This window comes from Pogona vitticeps, chromosome 3, assembly GCF_051106095.1.
Source record: "Pogona vitticeps strain Pit_001003342236 chromosome 3, PviZW2.1, whole genome shotgun sequence".
In the NCBI taxonomy this organism is placed as follows: domain Eukaryota; kingdom Metazoa; phylum Chordata; class Lepidosauria; order Squamata; family Agamidae; genus Pogona; species Pogona vitticeps.
The window spans coordinates 54,852,912-54,865,300 of record NC_135785.1 but is presented as its reverse complement, the minus strand read 5'-3'; the positions used below and the strand labels follow the sequence as shown (position 1 = coordinate 54,865,300).

Below are 12,389 nucleotides of genomic sequence, written 5' to 3'. Positions count from 1 at the left end.
AAACCCACAAAATTAGGGAGCTGGACAGGGAACTGACTGCATTTGTCTTCAGTATGGAAGGGATTGTCACTCTCAGATTGGCTTTCTTAGCCACACTAGACACTGTTCCAAGACCTCTATTCAGAGCACTTTACCATAGTCTCTCAAGACTGAAGGATGCTTACAGAAATATATTTATGTACTCAATGACTGAGTGCTGATTACCTGTGTTAACAATGCCAATGTCACTGTGAGAGTTCATTACTGGTGTCATCTTCCATTTACCATTTCACTTGATCTCCATTCCCACTGCCCCATACACCACGTATATAAACCTCGGGCTTAAATGCTGTACTCTGTGTGTCTGATAAAGAGGAATATAAAACACAAAAGCTTTTGAAAGTGCCACAATATTTCTGTTTTGATTTTGTTTCGGTTTGTGAAAGACAGATTAAGAGAAAAAAATTTGAATCAATTGTAGAAGAATTCAGAGCTTTCATTTTGTGGCTAGGCTTGTCTGTGTATAAATTAAAACTAGATCAGGGCATAGAAACCAATTTGCTGGTGTGATTTCACAAGTATGAAAAGAGCATGAAGCTAGGCTAAATTGGTTCAAAAACTTTATCCTATTTCCTCCCCTTCACTCTTTCCAGGAAGTTGGCTCATAAGTAACCTACAGAGAAAATCCAATTTCCTTTGACTTTGACCCTGGTGGGGTGGAGCTGGTGGGCAGTGGCTGTAAGCAGCACTGAACTGGATAAGATATTATAACCAGAACCCTCAGAGAACCTTTTCCTTTGACTGAACTCTGATGGATGACTAATTTACTCCTTTGCCTAGTAAGAAAATGTATTCTCTATTTCCCTTCACTGCCCTGAAAGGAAAGGTTTTGAAGGGGTAGGCTTGTCATTCTAATAAGCCAAGGATGAATGATCTTCCTCAGATTGCAACAGCTCTCTGTGTCCACAGTGGTAAAAAATTAATCAGCTTTTTATAGCCAATTGCGTGATCTGAAAAATAAAAATAAAGGAAAGCTACACCCTGATTCCGAGTTAATTAGAAAGTGGTATAATTACAGGTTGACAATACAGTGATTCCATTGCTTTCCTCCTAAGCCCTGGCTTGGGAGGGATAAGCACCATGACTGCCTTTTTGTCCCTTGTGGGGGGGTCTTGCTTTTCTTTCTCTCAGATACCCTCACAGGAAAGGAGCTTGCTCTGACTCTGCTCTGCTTCTTGGTTAAACTTTAGACAGTGTTTGTTTTGCGATAAGGGAGGGCCTTGGCTGTGGCTTTTTCTCTTCAGGCCAGAACTGGCAGGGAGTTCTCTTCTACAGCCAATCACTTTCTAAACCAGGAAGCAGGTAAAGGAACAAAGGTCCTAGCTTGTTTGCTTTTTAGAAACTCGACAAATTGGTATGATGGTGATTTTTTTTTAATTAGAAGGTGTGTGTTTGCACACACCCATGTCTGGGTTGAAGTGCATCTTTTAGCAACCTGAGTTATATGGCCAGCACAATGACAACGTTCATTTCTTGCATCCTTCTAGTTTCTCTTTTTTAGAAGGCTGCTTTGAAATAATCCCTGTTGGACTAGACTAGATCATTTTCGGCTTCCTCCCAGATGGATATTTCTGTGATTCTCCTCTAAGCCAGGGAAGGGAGGTGTAGGTTTTCAGATATTGCTATACTTTGCTCTCTTCACGCTTCATCATTGCCTGCACTACCTGTGGCTGATGGGATTTGCAGTTCAATAATGTCTTGGAGGGCCCCCCATTCCCCACTTTTGCTCTGAGCTTTGGCAGGGCTCTTTAACATGAGTGTTAGAAACCACTTTTTCAAATCTTAATGTTGAGTCATCATCATAATTTGGGTACATTTGTTGTCCAGTGAATGTTTACTAATGAATCATGTAACAAAAAAGCATCAAAATAATTCTTACTGTGTCAAATTACACTTATAGTTTGAAGTATAAATGGAGTGATGAACAGGGTGGATTTGATTTAAATCAAAGTCATTTAAGTCAATTTGATTTTTAAAAAAAATCATTGATTTTTACTCACCCTGTTTGCATTACATTTGATTAGCAGAGAAAGTTATAGTCCTTAATAGGGAAGACAAAAGGCTTAGGTTAAATTTTGAGAAAAACAAGTAAAGGCATCCTTAAGCAGGAATGACAGACATGATATTTGCTGAATTTATTTTGGTTTTACTAGAATTGAGGGATGTTGGTAAGTCTTCGGGTTTGAGTCCCAAGTCTGAGTCTGAGTCTTTATCCTGGAGGAACAGGACTTTTGGTACCATGTCCCAAGTACCAACCCTCAAGTCCAAGTCCCTACTAAAAACAAGCTTTTACCCCCAGAAAAAGGGAGGTGGTAGGTGGTTCCGGGTTGTGAGGAGTCTGAGAAATTGGGGGGGGGGGACACAAAGTGAAGTTTGAGTCCACTTAATTCTGACTTGACAGCCAGTCCCGCAGCTTGAGTCCCTATCCCTGCTAGAATCTGAAGAATCACAAAACAGAGCCTGGGATGCAAAAGATATACACTTAGTATTGGGGATCAGGATGCTGCTAAATAAATTCTCAGACTAGGAATGAACTAGATTTTCAATATGAGAAAAAAATCCAACTCACTGTTCTTCCACATTCTTGATTCCTCCAAGCTTTCCTCATTCCAGCAATCCCAGTTTATGTGGGAAGAAGTACCGTATTTTTCGCTCCATAAGACGCACCTTTCCATAAGACGCACCAATTTTTTAGGAGAAGAAAACAGGAAAATATAATCTGTTTTCTTCCCTCCATAAGACGCGCAGACTTTCCACCCCCCTGTTTTGTGGGGAAAAAGTGTGTCTTATGGTGCGAAAAATACGGTAGTTTTTTTTACTGTTATTAAGCAGTTTTCAATCTGCTGCAGGTCACCCAGTGACCTTCTGGTAGAACCAAATTTTCCTTCTGCTTATCCTTATCCTGGAGGACCAGTCAGTTGCAAACTTGTGCTAATTAAAAACCAACTAAATGAATGCCAGTTTGCCTAAGCATTGCCATATTTTAAACAAGGTTTTTGGTTAGCTGATTTTGCTGCTTGAAAGTCTTGGCTAATGCTATTCATCACACGTTATCATGCTACCGTAACACCATTGGCTCTCTGTGCATTTTCAAAAGCCTCCTGGTAGTTATGGTTGAGTAGTGGCAAGGCTATGAGATTTAGGTAACCAGCGATTTCTCTGAATATGTCAACTAAACAAAGAGTCTATCTAAAAATTTTATTAACAGAAAGTAAAAGGCAACAGGACAAAATGGAAAAAGGGTGTCTCAAGTGGAGCCAGAGACACATTAGGTTGCAAACACAATGCGAAGCTACAAAGCAAGGTAATAGGCAGTGTACAGGCAAAAAACCTGGGCACATAGAACATAATATCCTAACTGCCATACCATCCATAGAATGGATAGAACCTATCCATTCTAAAGGAAATAAACCCTGAGTGCTCACTGGAAGGACAGATCCGGAAGCTGAGGCACCAGTACTTTGGCCATCTCATGAGAAGAGAAGACTCCTTGGAAAAGACCCTGATGTTGGGAAAGTGTGAAGGGAAGAGGAGAAGGGGATGACAGAGGATGAGATGGTTGGACAGTGTCATCGAAGTGACCAACATGAATTTGACCAAATTCTGGGAGGCAGTGGAAGAGAGGAGGGCCCGACGTGCTCTGGTCCATGGAGTCATGAAGAGTCAGACATGACTTAATGACTAAACAACAACAAAAATTGCCATAGAACAAGTGGATTTGTGGGCAAAAATCTTACAGTTTCCTTAAAGCTAATGTTTCTTTTACATGTATTCGCTTGCTTGCTTTCATGCCATTTTTAATCTCTCTCAGTTTTGTTTCTCCTCGTGCACTAGCTTGCTCCATTTCCTGTCACATTCTCCTAACTCTCAACTAACTGTCCATCTGTTCATTCACATTGCCCTGGTTTAGCCCACTTCTCTTAAGTCATCCTCCCTCCTCTGTTCTGAGGACCAAAGAGCCTCAGGTGTGAAAAGGGAGATGTGCATTTGGCCAGAGAAAGTCCTTCCTTATAACTACCTTTAATTCCTCCCTCCTTCTTTTCCCCATCTCTCTCTCTCTCCTTGTTTGTGTAAAGTACAATATCTATATTGTAAACATTAGGAGTGCAGTCCCATGAATCCCCCTGCCTAATTTGGCATGTGGATGAATTCTGGTATCCTTATGTATTGAACCTGGGGCAGGCAACACTGGAGTATGTTTTAGTGCTACTTTTCCTTGCTCATGTTTTTCTTGGGAATAAAATAAATACAATCATATTTTTTGAGATGTAGCATGTTTGCTATGATTTATGTACTGTTTTCCTGTATTGCATAGCAAACTTAGTAGCAAGTTTTGCTCTAGCATTGAAGGTAACTGCTTTGGCATATTAGGATTTTCAATTGAGATTTGCTCTGCTTGTAAAACAGGCACCCTTACTATAAGCTGAACTATATATCCTTCGTATCCTTTCCAGGCAGTTGTAAAACCAGTCTTCCACACCTCTAAGCTCTGAAGTACAGTACATGACAACCCCATGGAAGGCATTGTCCTCTCTTTCTCTACTGTGGGTTGGAGAAGTGTGTTACATCTGCAGCAGAGAGCCATGTACCATAATCATATGCAAAAAGCGGCAAATATATGTGCGCATTGGGATCTTTGAATTATTGAGTATATTCAGAGAATCAGGGGAGACCAGTGCCCTAACATCCCAAGTTAAAATTGGCAGCATACTTCACTTGTATATGCAGTAGTAGAACTTAGCTTACCCTGATCTTTCTGTTGCATGTCCTCCAAATGAAATGTAAGCTACTGGTAGTTCTTTGCCTCCTCCTTCTTGAAGACTTATTTTTATGGTTTAATATTTGTCCTCATCAGAAAAATCTCTCTCATTATTTGTTGGTGCTGGTACCACAATTCATTTTGCACTCCTTTCCAGATTAAATCCATATGCCTTTATCAAAATCCACCTTCCCATCCGCTCCCCCATGTGTGTGTGCGCACATACACATGGAGCCATTTTGAATGTCCAGAAATGCAGAATAGAATGCTTACTGTGCGTCTTATTTCGATGCTCTGTAAAGCTGCTCTTTGCTAAATCTGATCTAGTTGGGTAGTCTTATGGAACAAGCTGCCTTGACTCCTCACTATTGCCAGAAAATGTCATCTCCGTTTCTCCTTGCTTTTTTGTGAGCGGCACCATCTACAAATAGGAGAGGTAAGGAAATGCTCACATCCCATAGCTTATTCTTTAGATCTTGGTGATAGCACTACACTACACTAGCATTAATCACTGCAGTGCTGTAGGTTTAAAAGAACAGCCCAAACCAACAGTCTTCAGTAGCAAAAATGCTTCTTGCAAATATCGTTATTTCTACTGGGAGACAGTTTTATTTTCAGTTCCCTTTCCTAATTTCATCAAGATATTGATTTCCTGAAAGAAGTCTACTTTTCTTTAATAGCTGTTTGGCATTATTCATTAACCAAATCTGTCACCACTTAGGGCTTTGTGGTACCCTTCCTGGTCTGCGGTTTACATTCATGCCAAGCTTCATTTATTGTGGTTTCTAGTAGGAACGAAACCTTTTGGGGAGATTTAACTCTTTGAGCCCTCATTTTTAGTAGTCTCCTAATTCTTTCGATTATTTTGGCAATTTCCCACTTGCACAGAAATTAAGACTTGGTAGCACTGTGGACACCATTCAGTTTAGTTAGGGTACAGTCAGACAAGCATTTAGCCCACTGTTTGGTCTGCTGCAGGAATGGGTTGGTTCATTCCTTTTTCTGGCAATCGCATTAAATAATTGCTAAAGCAAACCAAAAGGGACGTAGTGGCGCTGCAGGCTAAACCGCAGAAGCCTTTGTGTGCTGCAGGGTCAGAAGACCAGCAGTCGTAAGATTGAATCCACCCGACGGAGTGAGCTCCCGTCGCTTTGTCCCAGCTGCTCGCCAACCTAGCAGTTCGAAAGCATGCAAATGCGAGTAGATAAATAGGTACCACCTTGGTGGGAAGGTAAAACGGTGTTCCCTAGTTACGCTGGCCACGTGGCAATGGAAACTATCTTCGGACAAGCGCTGGCTCTACTATGGCTTGAAAATGGGATGAGCACCACCCCCTAGAGTCGGACATGACTGGACTAAAAATGTCAAAGGGAACTTTTACCTTTACTAAAGCAAACCAAATTGTCCCCAAAGCATTCCTACCTGCTCCTTTCTGAGCCCCTGTCAGGGGCTTCTTGCTTTTTTGGTGTGAATAGGATTGTTCTGGCTTGATCCATTTCCAGCATGTGTGATGGCTGAGGATGAACCAAAAGTGAGCCTTCTGCTGTCAAGGTTCCATCCAGTCTGAATTTCTGATATCGTCAAGTGGCTTCATAGACGAACATTTCCTCTGCTCCTCAGTGGAGAGGCAGGGGAAGTGATTAAAAAAAAAAACAGACTGTAAGAAGAATTCACTGGCGCATTGCATCATTTGTAAAGGGGAAAAATTATTTGCCTCATTTTAAAGGGCTGATAGAGAAACTGCCAGTAGCCAAATCTGCCACCCTGGAAAAATCTTGAATAAAGAAGGTAGTGATCAAAGACAACTTGGGCAAACTTGTTTTGACAATAGTGAACAATAAGCAGCTACCACAACTCAATAATCCCTTTCTTTAAATGTCCTTGCATTATCTGGATAAAATGATTGAACTAACTAGTCTCTCCCTACTCCCCCCAGTACTACTACTTCTATAGCTTATTTTCCATCACCTTGGCAAAGAGATGTGATTTGTGATTGGAAAGAAGCAGGTTTATGCACCTAGAAATATTCTTTTCCCCAAGAAAAGTGATCGCAAAAACCTCATCGTAATGTGGATTCATCTCCCTCAGAGTGTAACACTGCACTTACGTCCCTGAAAGCTGATGTACACCTATTTTCCTGCTTCTCTGAGTCAGTTACCATAGTGTCAGCAGGAAAAACCCTGTTCACTGTGAGCAAGGAACTGGTTGCACTGAGCTTGTGCCCACGGTATCTGTCTGGCAAGGCTGATAGTTGTATATCTGGCACTCAGTAGGTAACTCCACATAACCCCCATAGGCCCTCCCAGCCTCCAAATTGCATAGCTTTTCTTCTTTAATGACTTTGTTTATTATGAGAAGTAGTGTTATTTAACGTCAAATGAGGGCAGGCCTGCTTATTTTGTTGTGAAACTTTCTACTGTTCTTCGTGGACTAATTTATTCTAGTGGAACTGGCCTTCCTCACAAGCCTCCCCTGCCTACTGGACTCCTCAAATTCTCCCTACGCCCCACTCCGGTCTTCTAAACTTAAATTTAAAACTTTCTGCTTGCTGCACCTACTCACTTTTTCTGGATTGCAAGCCCTTTGAATATCAGAATAATTATCAGAGCTCATTTATCTCTTGAAAGAAGTCACATCCAGACTAGCAGCTTTCTTATAGCTGGTTGCCACAGTGTCAGAAGAAAGATAAATTAAATCTTTTTAAGCACATAAAAGAACCAATTGTCTCAAACGTTAAATATATGCTGGGGAGTTTTATTTCTGCATAGTTGCAAATGGGTCAAACTTTGCACTAAAAAACAGTGTCCCAGAAAGGGCAAAAAAATAGACCTGTCAAGCAGAGTTTCACTATCTCAGAAAATGGAGTTGATGCATTTTTAAATGGACGTGTCATGGTACACAAATTTTATGAATCTTGGTAGTGAAGACAGGCTATATTCCTCGCGTGTGTGTCCAGAGTTTGGAATGCTACGTTTAAAAAGTTACTTTTTCCTTTCTTTAAAAAGTGTTTTATATTATAGTACCTTAAGGATTAACAGATTTATTTAACTGTGAACTTTTGTAGCTAACAATATACATCCTCAAACACATGCTCAAATTTGGACATTTCCAGCTTTAGTTTTGGGAGTGAGACTTGGGTGGCTCTGTATCCCCTCCCATGCAAAAACTGCTACTCTTTGAGGCAGGGCTTTAGGAGTAGAAACACCTGGTTTGCTTTTAGGAAATTTAGTGGGGTATGTGCTCCTGGTCGCCTAAAGATGTACAATACTTGGACCTGCATGTAGCTTGTGGGCTGCATTTTGTCCACCCCAGCCTTACATTAACAGATAGGGATAACTTCAGCCTAAGAAAATATTTGGCTGAGAGGACTTTCATTCTGCAATCCTAGACACTGAAGTAGTGGATCAGAGCTCCACTGCCAAACTGTTCCTGGGCTGCTACACAGCTACTGCTTTCCTCTCTGATTCCAAAGGAGAACTCTGGGGTAACCTTAAATAATCATCTACTGTACATAGATGGATGTGAACGCTGGACAGTATAGAAAGCTGATAGCGAAAACTGATTCAGGCTGCGACTACGTTGAACAAAAAATACAGGGAAAGCTACAGGATTCATGTTTGTTGTTGATCACATGAAGTGTAAGAAAATGCAAATCCACCCAGAATCATTCTCTCTCTCTCCCTCCCCCCTCCCCATTATTTCTGCCATTGAGGCCTTTACTTTTTTCTGCAGTGCATCCATTGACATCAATTCTGGTGGTGTGCACTGAGCTGATGCAGAAAAGTGTGCACTGTGGTTGGTATGATGGTGTGGCAGCTGTGGGGGGGGGGCAAAGAACCAGCTTTACAGGGCTAGATTTTTGCAAATACTGTAATGCCATTTCCTCCTCCAATTTCTTTTTCTTGTTTTCTGTTTTTTAAAAAGATCTTAGTGCTGTTGCTGTTGTGCTCCAGCATCTAGACAACGAAAGGGAAGGAAGGAAGGAAATCAGAGAAGGAAATTGACTAAACAGCTTTGTCTACAGCTTATTGGCTTTTCTGTAGTGCTGCAGGAGCTGCAGTTACAAGAGAAATACTTTTAACAAGGCTGTTTAACCAGTGGCCAGTAACATGAACAGAACTGGTGAAGCCCACGTTCCTCAGTGTAACTTCACAGCAAGTGAATTTCCATTTCTGTTGCTGTGTATTCACACCCTTATTTGAGGTGTTGGAGGAAGCTTTGTAGATACTGTGGACGAGCAAAAAGTCATATAATATCATCAGAGGAGGCCCTCCTCTCAGTCCCCATTGCCAGCACAGGCAGGACTGATGGGGACATAAGAGAGGAGGATCTTTTCTGTGGGAGCTTCCAGACTATAGAATGCTCTCTTTGGGGAAATCAAGCTGGCCCCCTCCTTTTTCTCTTTCCAGCAAGAGTTGAAGACCTGTCTTTTCAGGAAGGCTTTTAGCAATCATGATTGAGTCCCTGAATGCCCTTTTAAAGTTAAAATAGCTTTTAATTTTTACTTGCTTTTAACTATTCCATTGTATTTTAATTAGTGTCTAGATTAATTGTTTGTAATGTCTAACTTATTATGGTTTTGATTTAATTTTTTTTAAATATTGTGAATTGGATCCCCTTAACAGGAGAAAGGCAGCCTATAAAACAAACAAAACATAAGTGCATTGTAGAGCAAATCCAACTTGAATTCTCTCTGGAAATAAAAAATATCTGAACCATCATACTTGGTCACATCATGAGAAGGCAAAACTAATGGAAAAAGATAATAATACTGGGAAAAGTTGAAGGGAGCAGGAGAAGAGGAAGACCAAAAAAGAGATGGATTGACTCACTCAATAATGGAAACCCTGACCTTGCAAGACCTTAGCAGGGCTGCTACTGATAGAACTTTCTAAAAAAAATCATAGGATCACCAACAGTTTAAAGCATGGGTGTCCAAACTTTCACCTTCTCTGGGGCACATTAGAAGATGAAAATTTGGTTTGGGCCGCATATACATTTGGTTTGGGCCGCATGGGGGGGCAGCCCTAGCTGTCCTCCGCAGCCTCGCTCCAAGCGCGCTTACCGGCAGCTGCGATCTCAGACAGCAGAGGCTGCCAGCTTCGACTCCGGTGGCTTTATGGGGCCAGGAGGGGGTCCACTTATTTATTTATTTATTTATTTATTTATTTATTCAATTTATATGCCGCCCACACTACCTAGAGGGTAAATACAGGGACGGTGCAACGCAGTCACGCAGCCCCCCGTCCCCTCCCCTCCCGCTCCTTCCTTCCTTCCTTCCTTCCCTCTCTCCCCCTCTACTGTTGTGACATGCCCCGGCCACATTCCGCCCGCAAGCGCGGGCAGTGTAACTTGAAACGTTTGAATTTCTTTACAAATTGCACTGGGCCGCATTACGAGCTGACCTGGGCCGCATGCGGCCCTTGGGCCGCAGGTTGGACAAGCCTGGTTTAAAGTGACTTGACTGCACATAACAGTGACAATGATGTGTATTTTGCTAACTGTAATCTATCCTTGGAGAGAGTGTACTGTGCCCATAGAATGAGTGAACAGCAGAGAACTAAGATAGTAACCAAATCTGGAAGTTGAGTCATGGCAACTGGACTTCTTTCTTATTAGGCTGAAACGTTTCACAACTCATCCAGGCAGCCTCTTCAGTCCCTGATATATCTTCCACTTTGGTTTAACTTCCCCCTGGTCTGAATAGGCTCCTTAGATGGACAAAGGGCTGAGGGTGAGTGAAAATCCTGTTTCTGCAGTCCTTCCCCACCCATTGTCATGGTTCATTAACAGTGGACTTTCTGGTGAGTGTAGTCCTGATATTTCTGCAGATGGATGAAAGGGCAGCATGATAAATAGGAGACACCCCTGTTGAGTGTGGGATTTTCTATATGTACATGTACGGCCTCTCTGACCTCTCTCTCCAACCATCTATCTTCTCAGTCCAAAATGAGTACATCTTGGTCATCAGCTTAGTGTCCTTTGTCCTTCAAATGAGGGAACACTGCTTACATGTATGAATGAGAATCTTTACAGATATATAGTAAGCAAACTTACCTAACCATTGTGAAAGCTCCTTAGCCATAGAGAAGTTTCACAGAGAAGTGGGGAAAAACTCACAGTGGCTGTAACTGAAGTAAATTTATTGTGCCCAGCATTGTTTCAGAGCTCCCATCCCTGACTTGGATTACTTCTAATACCTTTATTTTCTGAATCTTCTAAATTTCTCTTAATTAGTAAGCACATGTTATTTATAGGTAAATTATCTGGAGCCAGCATGTCTGAATGTTTTTGGTTTGTTTGTTTTTGTTTTATATGTATTTGTTGGTTATGGTTTTTAAAAGTTATTTGAAATAGCTATAGGCATCTGGCAGATTCACTGTTGTTCTTTAACTCTCCTGAACACCCATTGCAGGGCCTTCTGCCCACTATTGTCAGCTAGCTAGAAAACACTGGTGGCAGCTTTCCATCAAGATGGAATAAGTTTATGACAAATGGGGGCCTGTATCATAGCAGGAACACCCCATTCCTACACAGTCACTAGTGGAAGGGCCACTAAACTATTACAGTCATCAACACTGTGATATGGGGGAGAACTGTGATCTTAGTTTCCTATACAGTATTGTAGTCTCTTACACAGAATTTCTGTGTCACTTCTCTTTTTGCTAGTTAGCCAGCAGTTTCTTAGTTAGCATATCAAATTAAACACATTGTAAGAGAGAATATATTTTGGGATAAGTCGAAATCAACCATATGGAAACCTGACATCAGCCCTGTATTCCAGCTAAAAGTGTTTAGCTGCTCTGGAGTGTTTAAGCTAATTTGAGTTAACCATTCAAGCCATGAGAAGCACTGTAATCTTGGATGATGGCCAAGGAATAAAGCAACCCAAACTTTGGTCCAAGGAGTTTCTTATTTATTTGTATCAGAGCATTACACAAGTCAAAATTATGGATGTACTGTATGTGAAATAAAGGTAAAAACTAAAAACAAATGAAAATGATAGAAATTAATGTCATCTGTGGTCATAAAAGGATTGGTTGGCTGTATGCCAGTGATGAGGGGACCTCCAAGTGTACTCACTATGCTTTCCACTTTTCAAGGAGGCGCCTTCTATGAGCTGGGTCTATATAGAGAATATCACACAAATTACTGAATATATTGGTGCTGAATATATTGATTTTTAGCACCAATATATTAAGTGAGCTGGCAGTTTGTGTGATCTTCTGAATAGATCCCATGTGACTTTCTACCTTTATACTCCAGTCTCCTTTACATGAATTTTATTTATTTTTCTGAGTAATTTATATGCCACCCACACTACCCAAAGATTGGATATTGCACCTCTTCCTTACAAGCTGAACATCAAGTCATCCTTTTCTAGCTTGTGCAGTATCTTGCCTGAAGAAGAGGTCTGAGGATCTTGAAAGCTTGTGGACATTTCTGTGCCCTTTCACCAGCCTAATACAAGTAGTTGCCTAATTATGGATTTTGAGATTTTTCTTGTGGTTAACTTTGCTCTTCTACTTTTATTATTTCAGCTCTTTATGTAACACCAAGATTTGCTCCATGGTTTTACTTTGCTTTCTGT

General features: G+C 41.2%; 1 protein-coding gene across 4 annotated transcripts in view; it reads left to right on the top strand.

Annotated features, from left to right (window-relative positions):
• Window positions 1-12,389, top strand: part of SEMA4G (semaphorin 4G) — a 110,955-nt gene that overhangs the window by 19,322 nt on the left and 79,244 nt on the right. The window lies entirely within an intron of this gene.